Source organism: Bidens hawaiensis, unplaced genomic scaffold, assembly GCF_021521415.1.
Source record: "Bidens hawaiensis isolate Kalapana, Puna unplaced genomic scaffold, B.hawaiensis_p1.1 tig00019449_1, whole genome shotgun sequence".
In the NCBI taxonomy this organism is placed as follows: Eukaryota; Viridiplantae; Streptophyta; class Magnoliopsida; order Asterales; family Asteraceae; genus Bidens; species Bidens hawaiensis.
Window position 1 is genome coordinate 108,247 of NW_027492957.1, and position 10,496 is coordinate 118,742.

The 10,496-nt window shown below is 36.7% G+C and overlaps 1 non-coding gene and 1 pseudogene across 1 annotated transcript; both read left to right on the plus strand.

The window, feature by feature from the left end:
• Nucleotides 1–594: 594 nt before the first annotated feature.
• On the plus strand, nt 595–665 carry TRNAG-CCC (transfer RNA glycine (anticodon CCC)). The gene has a single exon. It is a non-coding gene; the product is annotated as a tRNA-Gly (tRNA).
• A 116-nt stretch (nt 666–781) lies between these two features.
• On the plus strand, nt 782–2,716 carry LOC143558408 (putative pentatricopeptide repeat-containing protein At3g49142 pseudogene; annotated as a pseudogene).
• Nucleotides 2,717–10,496: the final 7,780 nt, after the last annotated feature.

Below are 10,496 nucleotides of genomic sequence, written 5' to 3' on the forward strand. Positions count from 1 at the left end.
GCCACCATGCTTTATAACCCTAATGTTCACTCAAGTGTAACACCCCTTAACCGCAAAGCTAAAAATTAATCTCCATGTCAACCACTCCATTGTGTTCATATGTAATTGTTCATTACACCAAAGATCTTTACGACATTAGGGTGATTAATGAGGGTTGAGTTATAAAATTATATGTAGTTTCACATACTACTTAACGACATAGTTTCGCTATCCAAAAAGACTAGTAGCGTAACTTGTTGCCCGCTTACCTTATGTATTGATATACTTTATAATGAAATATAATACCTGATAAACTCATATATCAAAGAGCTTCTAGCCTAACACTATTATGGAGTGCACAAAATGGTGCTCCAGCTTTCTAGTCCTTAGATAAATATATAATTTAAAAAATATTATTTTAGAGTGCATAAATTAGCCGTTCCAAAGAAAAAATTTTAACTCACATGCTAAAATCTTGAAATTAGATGTGGATTATAATTGATCTTGCACATACGAACACACATAATCTCCATCCTACTCTTTACACGTGTGATAAATTTTTCATAAACGTTAGTCTTTGAACAAATATATTCATTTTATGACAAAAAACAACAAGCGCATCTAGTGTAGTGGTATCATAGTACCCTCCCACGGTACTGACCGGGGTTCGATTCCCCGGATGCGCAAATACTTTTGCTCCTTAACTTTTTACTCTCCCCCCCCCCCCCTCTCCTTCTATATTCTTCTTCTTGATCGTGCAGCACTAATCTCACTTCTTGCAGTTTTGAGTTTTAATATCTTGTACACCATCTCTCCGTCAATGAAATGGAGGAATTTAACCTCTCAAAGCTCAGTCTTGACAACACTTTTACACCCACTTCGTTTTCAATCCCCATTACCATCATCATACGCACCCATTTTCCAGTTCTTAACCGGCTTAAACCTCTTAAAATTAGGCCAACAAATCCACTCCCATTTCATCACTCGCGGACTCAATCCCACCTCATTTCTCGGCGCAAAGATGGTCGCAATGTACGCTAGCTCAGGTGATATTGATTCCGCTATAAGTCTATTCAATTCAATTCGTCATAATGCGTCAACGCTTTTGTACAATTCGATTATTAGAGCGTGTGCTGTGTATGGGATGTCGGGTAAAAGCGTTGGTATTTTTAAAGAGATGGATTCGGTCGGTTTTCGGGGCGATTATTTTACGTTTCCGTTTGTTTTAAAGAGTTGTGCTGATTTGGGTGATGTTTGGGTGGGTAAATGTGTTCATGGGAAGGGTTTGAGAACTGCATTGGAGTTCGATTTCTACTTCGGGACGTCGTTGATCGATTTTTATGTCAAGTGTGGCGAGTTGGGGGATGCACGCAAGGTGTTTGATGAAATGCCTGTGAGGGATGTGTCGTCTTGGAACGCCTTGATTGCGGGGTGCATGAAGTATGGGATGGTAAATGTTGCGGAAGATTTGTTTTCGCGGATGTTGGATAATAAGAATATTGTGTCGTGGACGGCTATGATCTCTGGGTACACGCAAAATGGTCTGGCGGATCGTGCCTTCAAGTTGTTTGATGAAATGACGAGTGATTTAGCAAACGTGAAACCGAATTGGGTGACGATAATGAGTATCCTCCCCGCGTGCGCACAATCTTCTGATCTAGACCGAGGCCGAAAGATTCACGATTACGCCACTAGCATCGGGCTTAACTCGAACACGTCCGTGCAAACTGCACTGGCAGCTATGTACGCCAAATGCGGCTCACTCACTGACTCTGAAATATGTTTCCGAAAAATTCCAATTAATAAAAGAAGTCTAGTCACATGGAACACGATGATCAGTGCATACGCGTCTCACGGGCACGGTATCCAATCCGTCTCAACATTCAACGGCATGATACGAGCTGGGGTTGAACCGGATGCCATTACATTCACCGGCTTGTTATCTGGTTGCAGCCATTCGGGTCTGGTCGACACAGGTCTAAACTATTTTAACTCAATAAAAACAGAATACAACATCGAACCGACTCACGAGCATTACGCATGCATTGTTGATCTTTTGGGCCGATGCGGGAGGTTAACCGAGGCATATGATCTCACTTCAAAGATGCCTATGCCACCCGGAGCAAGCACATGGGGCGCGCTATTATCCGCTAGTAAAACACATAGAAATCTTAATATTGCCGAAATCTCAGCTAAAAAGTTGTTTGATTTGGAACCTGAAAACAGCGGGAATTATGTGGTTCTTTCAAATATGTATGCCGAAGCGGGGATGTGGAGAGAGGTTAATAATATTAGAGATTTGTTAAAAACCCGAGGCGTGAAGAAGAACCCCGGTTGTAGTTGGATTGAAATAGACGGTAAGTTGCATATGTTTGTTGGAGGCGATAAATCTCACCCAATGTCGGGCGAGATTTATAAGTTTTTGGAGGCGTTACCAGAGAAGATGAAAGGGCTGGGTTATGTGGCAGAAACGGGGTTTGCGTTACACGATGTTAGTGACGAGGAGCGGGAGCAGAGTTTAGGCAGTCATAGTGAGAAGTTGGCGGTGGCTTTCGGGATATTGTGCACGGGTTCGGGTGAGGTTGTGCGTGTGACAAAGAATCTAAGGATTTGTGGAGATTGTCATACGGTTATGAAGTTTGTTTCTAAGATATATGAAAGGGAGATTGTGGTTAGAGATGTCAACCGGTTTCATCATTTTAAAGCTGGGGTGTGTTCTTGTGGTGATTTTTGGTAGAGATGAGTTAAAAGTTTAGAAATGTTGGATTGGTGATTATTGGCCAATCAACTTCACAATTTTGTAATGACTTGTTTTATAATGTTGTATGTGTTTTAATTTTACCAATTGTTCTTTTGAGTTGTTGGCGATGTACGGTGTAAGTACATCTTCTGTGGTTGATAAAACTTAAAAAGAGAAAAAAAAGTTTTAGTATAAAATTCACTATGTGTATGTGTAGTGACTTTAATTAATTTAATTAAATGTTTAATTAAAATAACACATAGACATCATGTAGAAAAAAAATCACTAAAACCTATTTTAAATTAAGAGTTTTGTTTTTTTTTAAACGGCGAGCCCTGACGCACTATCTGACCAGACTATGTTGTCGGTTCTAACTAGTTACATTTTTAATTGCATTTTTTAATTAAATTATATTTTATTATTCAACTAGTATTAAGTGCCCCGCAACCTAGCTCGGTTGTATTATTTTAAGACTTTCTTTATCACCAACCCAATGTTTGGGTTGTGCACTAGAAGACTAAAGAAAATAATATTAAAAATTGAGGAAGTCTCATGGCCCGGTTGAGAATACAACTTGAGTCACAACCCACATGTTATTTAAGTATTCATTTTTTTCTTTTAAATAATTTCTTTTCTATATAATTTGTTTTTCTTTAATAATTTATATTATTTAACTTAATTTAAAATTTTAAAAACGCAGTCTTGTTTAGTTTAATTTTAGGAGCATTTCGATATAAATTTTGTTAAAAACGGAGCACTTTTCAAAACATGTATTTTTTATTATATTATTATATGTAAAAGTATTCTTGTTACTTGTAAAAACTAAAGTTTTTTTACAGAATTATTATATTATATTATTGCCATTTGTCCACACTATATTGGTTTGTTAGATTTTGTTGATAAAGATTGTCATCTAGAAATCTAACATTATCTACTTTTATATGTATTATATATATTGGACACAAGAATGCATTCACATCCACTCCTAGTTTTCTATCTCCATTCTCTTTTAATTCTTAATGGATCCATCGTTTTCAAATTATCATATGAGTCTTGGAGATGGAGATTGCCCGAATAATCAATACTATGAAAACACTTTTTATTATTCAAACCCGAGTCAAGTTTCTGCCACTGAAAATATTCAAACATCACAAAATACTGAAGAAACCGCACGAGGTTTATGGGATGTTGCTGAAGATGTCGCTTTAATGTCATCATGGTGTATTGTTAGTGAAGATAAAATTTGTGGTAAAACCAGAAATTCACAATAATATGGGCAAAGGTAAAGAAGTTGTATGACGAAGCTCAGGCAGAAAGCCCAGAAAAGATTGGTAAGAGGAATATTCAACAAATGAAAGGTTGTTATAAACGAATTTGCCAAAGTGTTCACAAGTGGGTTGGTGCATGCGAGGAAGCACGTCGTCGCGCAAAAAGCTGAATGAGCCAGAAAGATATTGAGAGTGAAGCTCATAAAATTTACGAGCAAGATGTTAAAAGTAAGTTTACTGATGTTGTTGTTTAAAATGATGTTATGTGCAAAAACCAGAAGTGGGCGCCACCAACACATCATGACACAACACGTTATCATCCTGAATGTGAAGAGGAGAATGAAGAAAGTGGTGGTAGTACAAAAAGATCGAGGACTAGTGAAGAAGGGGACTATTCCAACCCAGAAACGCCAAACACCGGTTGTTCAACAATTCAACGTCCAACAGGTAGAGATGCGGCTAAAAAAAAGGAAAAGGTAAGGCTTATGATGCAATTGCTGAAAGACTTGATGCATTGAATCTTATAAAAGAACATGAGAATGAGCTTTTCTAAAGGAAACTCGACATGGACCAAGAAAAGCTACGTCAAAAGGAAGAAAGTGACCTAAAGAAAATGCAACTCCTACATCTTAACACACTGTTACGAAAGGAGCATTTGTCACCTATTGAAGAAGACATCAGAGACCAACTAGCTTTGAAGTATTATGGAAAGGGAATTTAGTTTCAGGTTTCATGTATGTGTAAGATTATCTATTGTGTATGTTTTATCTTTAATTTATTTTTAATTGGCGTGTAAGATGTTTAATTATCAAGTTATGTATTTTATTTATGTAACATATTTGATTATCAAGTTATGTATTTTATGTATCTGTAAGATATTTAATTTTCAGCTTGTGTTTTTATGTATGTGTAAGATATTTAATTTTCAACTTATGTATTTTATGTATGTGTAAGTTAAAAATAATATGATATTATCTGCTCATTATAACATATACTTAATTTTTCATTTGTCAACTTTTTGTTAAATGATTGGATTTCTATTTAGATAAGATAATTCAACATTATCCATAAAACTTAAATTTATCTTCTTGTTCCACTTGTCAATATTTCATTGGATGTTTGGATTTTATTTAGATAATATAATATAGCATTATCATGTCGATCTAACTTTATCTTAAATCTTCCATTTGTCAACTTTTCATTGGGTGCGTTTATTTTATTTAGATAATAAATAGTAGCATTATCTGTATGAAAATCCATTATTTTTCTTGTATAAATATAGCATAACGTTGATATACTTTCTCATCCAACCAGAACTTTTCATTTCCATCTCTTTAAAAATGTCATATGTGAAAGCTCAGAGAGTTCCGATTCATCAGACTCGAATGAGTTTGATTCATGGCTAGAACGAGTTAATCAATCAAATCGTCAACTTGAAGGCATAATGATTGAGTTACTCACAAACATGCCAAATATGATCATAAGAGATCATCCTCGTACAAGAAGGAGGTATTGCAATCGGGAACGTGAGCTGGGAGAGGCACGCTTGATGCAAGACTACTTTGTTGATAACCCAACGTATGATCAAGCAATTTTTTGACGTAGATTTCGAATGCAAAAACCATTGTTCTTACGTATAGTGGCTGCTGTTACGGCCAATGATATTTATTTTCAACAAAGATGTGATGCCACAGGTAGACAAGGGCTTTCACCATTGCAGAAGTGTACTGGAGCTATGCGGGTGTTAGCGTATGGGACATCGGCAGATGCACATGATGAATATTTGAGAATGAGTGAAGCTGTATCAAGAGCCTCCCTTATAAAGTTCGTAGAAGGTGTTATTTCATGTTTTAGTCAAGAGTACCTTAGAAGGCCAAATGATGATGATTTAGCAAGACTACTTCATGTTGGGGCAGAGCGTGGATTCCCAGGAATGGTAGGCAGCATTGATTGTATGCACTGGCAGTGGAAAAATTGTCCCACCGCTTGGGCTGGGCAATATGCAGGTATAAGCGGTAAACCAACGATTATTTTAGAAGCTATTGCATCATATGACTTATGGATATGGCATGCATTCTTTGGAACACCAGGTTCGTGCAATGACATTAATGTCCTTCAACGATCTCCTATTTTTGATGATGTATTGTCTGGTCGAGCACCAAATGTGAGTTACGTCGTGAATGGCCGAGAATATAATAGGACATATTATCTCACTGATGGCATATATCCTTCATGGGTAGTCTTTGTCAAGTCAATAACTTCTCCACTACTTCGAAAACATAAGTTATTTGCTCAACATCAAGAATGTGCTAGAAAAGATGTTGAACGTGCATTTGGAGTTCTACAGGCTCGGTTTGCATTTCTTCGACATCCATGTCTTGTGTGGAACAAGGATCTGATGGGAAAAATTATGATTGCATGTATAATCATCCATAATATGATAGTTGAGGATGAACGAGATACATACCTTCACTATTATGATCCATCTGAATTTCTTAATGATAGGCCTACAAATCAGCAACGAAGAAACTCTACTGAAGACAATGAACAACCTTTCCAATACTCTACCGAACGAATTGCAAACTTATCAAGTTATATTACCAACAGAGCACAACTTCACAATAGAGAGTCTCATAATGCTCTAAAAAACGATTTGCTTGAGCATATATGGCAAAAATTTCACCTTGATGAATAATTATGTTGTTTCCATATTATGTACTTGTAATTTTAAATTCAGTGTTATGCTTGTAACTTGAATTATCTTTTTAATTAAATATGTTTAATGAACGTAGTTTTTTTAATACTTTTTATACTTAAAATAATACAATTTAAAAAATAAACATATTTTTTAATTTCAATAAATTTTATAGAATAAATTAAAACCTAAATAAGATATATATATTAAAATAATTGGGTTGTGTTGGGTTGTGAATGCAAGTGAAAAATTAGGTTAGGTGGGGTTGTGTATGTGGAAGAGAGAAAAATTAATTTTTTTATTAAAATATTGGGTTGGGTTGGGTTGGGTTGTTGAGATACGTTTAACTGCTAAATATTGTCTGCGTAAATGCCAACAACATTTGATAATTGCGAAACATGTCCAGTATTTTTTGCCACATATTTAACTACATACTTTAACCATTCCCTAGTCCCTACCAATCTCGCAATATTCCACCCCCCGGGGTATGATTGAATACGGCCCAAATCCGACAAAAAACACACTCTTCAGTTAAAATAAGCCCATAATAAATGTTTGGGCCCAAACGTTACCAAATTCCCAGTAAACAACCTCAGACCTATTAGATACTTCTTACCCCATTGACCACCATTGACTTTCTGGTCAAACTTGGTCAGAATGTCAATTTTTATATAATAAAACCAACTTTGACTAAAAATAAGTTTTGACCAGAAACATTATTTTGACTTTTATACTCCTCACCTCTAAATTGGTACCTTAATTCCGGCTTCCTTTTCCGCTGTTATCGTAACCGACCCAATCATCATTATCCCCTTTACTTTTTAGAGGCATATTTAGTGGAGCAATTGGTGCTATTATTTCTTTATAAACAGCCTACTGTAATGATGATAACATCAATTAAAAAGATGCATACTTTTCAGTTTTGAAATGGTATCACAGCAAGTCTTTGTACCGCTCAAAAAAAAAAAAAAAATCAACCACAAGTCCTAATCTCTACTAGCCATCAGCCATGACAAGCGATTCATCAACCGAACATCGTTACGGTCCTCAAAAAAGTGCAGCAAATGGCGATGCTGCTACCTTTCAAGCTTATATTTCAAAATAAGATGAAGGTTTCAGTTCCGATCCTCAAAGCAGTAATCACAAAGCAGCTAATGTTGATCTAACTCCGACGCAAGCCCCATTCCAGGTTTAAATATCGAACAATACTATAGTCTTTTAAACCATCTCGCAGAAAAATCAAACCAAGGCGATTACTGGATTATCGATTCCGGTTGCACCGAACAAATTACACATCGAGCGGAATGGTTGAAAGGTAAAGTGTTTCCAAACACGAATACCCAGTTATCATCCCAAATGGGGATTCGATACCCGTAGAGGGCAGAGGGACTTGCCAACTACCAAACGGAACCACCCTAAAAGGGGTTTTACATGTCCTGAAATTCAAGTGCAATCTCTTATCCGTTAGTCGTTTGTCAAAAGACCTTCAAAGTTCTATAACCTTTTACCCGGAATTCTATTTTATGCAAGACTTACGGACGAGGGAATTGATTGGAGTGGGAAAATATAACCACAGACTCTATTGGATCGAGATGGTAGAAATGGAAGAAAGGCCATCATTTCGACAGTAGAGGTATGGCACAAAATATTAGGTCATACTTCTAGTGACAAACTTTCTCGTTTTGATTTCGTTAAAAATGTTCCGTTTAAAACTGTTGATTGTGATTCATGTGCCAAGGCTAAGCACACCCGGTTACCTTTTCCAATTAGTTCCATTAAAACACAAGAGTGTTTTGAACTATTGCATTGTGACATATGGGAAAGGTATAGAGAACCTTCACTATCAGGGGCAAGTTATTTTTTAACAATAGTGGACGGTTATAGTCGTTCCGTTTGGGTTTTCCTCCTAAAACACAAAGTTGATGCTTCTAACCATTTTATTTATTTTCACAAAATGATCAAAACACAATTTGGCAAATTAATTAGAAGAATTCGTTGTGATGGAGGGGAATTCGTCTCCAACCGAATGAATGATTTTTACAACGAACAAGGGTAATTCTTAAGCCCTCTTGCCCACACACGCCACAACAAAATGGCGTCGTTGAGCGCAAGCATAGACATCTTCTTGAAACCCCACGAGCACTCCGGTTTGAGGCAAATTTGCCGAAAAGGTTTTAGGGCGAGTGTGTCATGAAGGCCGCCTACATAATCAATCGCCTCCCATCAAAAACCATTAACAACAAAATGCCATTTGAAATTCTTTCTGGACGAAAACCCGAATACGAGCACTTGAAACTTTTTGGCTGCTTGGTTATTTCCGCAACACCGATACAAAGGGAGATAAATTTGAATTAAGGAGGAAACCCGGTGTATTTTTGGGTTACCCACCAGGAACAAAGGGGTATAAACTCAACGACACGGAACAAAACAAAATCGTGCTATCAAGAGACGTTAAATTTGTTGAAAATATTTTTCCATGTCGTAATAGCAAATCTATCGACAAACGAGAAAACGAAAACCTTTTTAGTTTTTGTAAGACCCCGAAAACCCGAGAATCCTACAGTTGGTAATCATATCCAAAATTCTCAAAATTCAAAGCCAAACAAGTTCATCTTATTAAAACCAGTTCAGAGTAATAAACAGCGGAATAATAAGTATTAAAATTTCCAAAACCGGGAAAAAGGTGCCCAAGTTAAATGTAAAATAAAAATTCGTTTTATTTGGAAGTCTTTGACTAGGAATGCCTTCAACCGTCCGAGTAGTCTCCAGCACATCCAAGCGATAATCTCTAGTACTTAACCTGAAAATCAAACTAACATACACACAAAGTCAGCTAGAGCTGATTGAGTTCAAGTTTTACTAAACAATATTCATAAATCATTTCAAAGGTTATGGGTATAAAACAGTATAGGTAATAATAGGAAAATGAATAAATAAATAAATAATCACCAAATAATATATTCACGGTCGAACACACGTGCGCCCCCCCCCCCCCCCCCACTCTGGGATTTAAGAACCTGAGTAATATATTTGACTCGAACGTGGTAAGACATAAGCACGTGACACGAGCCTCCTCACTCCAGGATTTAAGAACCCAAGTAATATATTTGACTCGGACACGGCTTAACAAACCTAAACACGTCATACGGGCCTCCCCACCCCGGGATTTAAGATCCCGAGTAATATATTTGACCCGATCATGGTTTAGTAAATGACGGGCCTCTCCACCCCGAATCATGAGACACGAAGTCAAGGATCCAGGTAATATATTTGATCCCCCCACAATCACCATGCACACACACATCAATAGGCCTACTCACAATAATCTTAGTCACAAGGAACTAATTAATATCAAAACAATCGTAGGCTATAAGGTAATATATATAAGTCCGTCCAAAATATGAACTAAAGTAAGTAGGTCTACTTGTATTCAATTGATACCAGGCCTAATAACATCCTCGAGCCCAGACCATAAACAACATATATAACCGTTAAGAAATTTATGACCAAAACGAGTCCAAAATATCCTAAGTCATAGAATATAGTCCACACCTAGTTCCATAATTGTACAAATAATAAGGCTATGAAATGCCATCCAAATAGTTTTAACGAGTAAAATCGAGTAATATTGGTAACAGAGTGTGTATGATAGCTCAAAACGTAAAAAGAGTTAAAAGGGGCATCATGAACCCACCTGACACAAGTCACACAAATACCAATGAGCTAGAGGACCTCTAAGCAAATCCACAAATCAAAAGCCTGTCGGATTGCACACAAAGATTACTAACTAAACCGTACCGACTCGCTTATCATA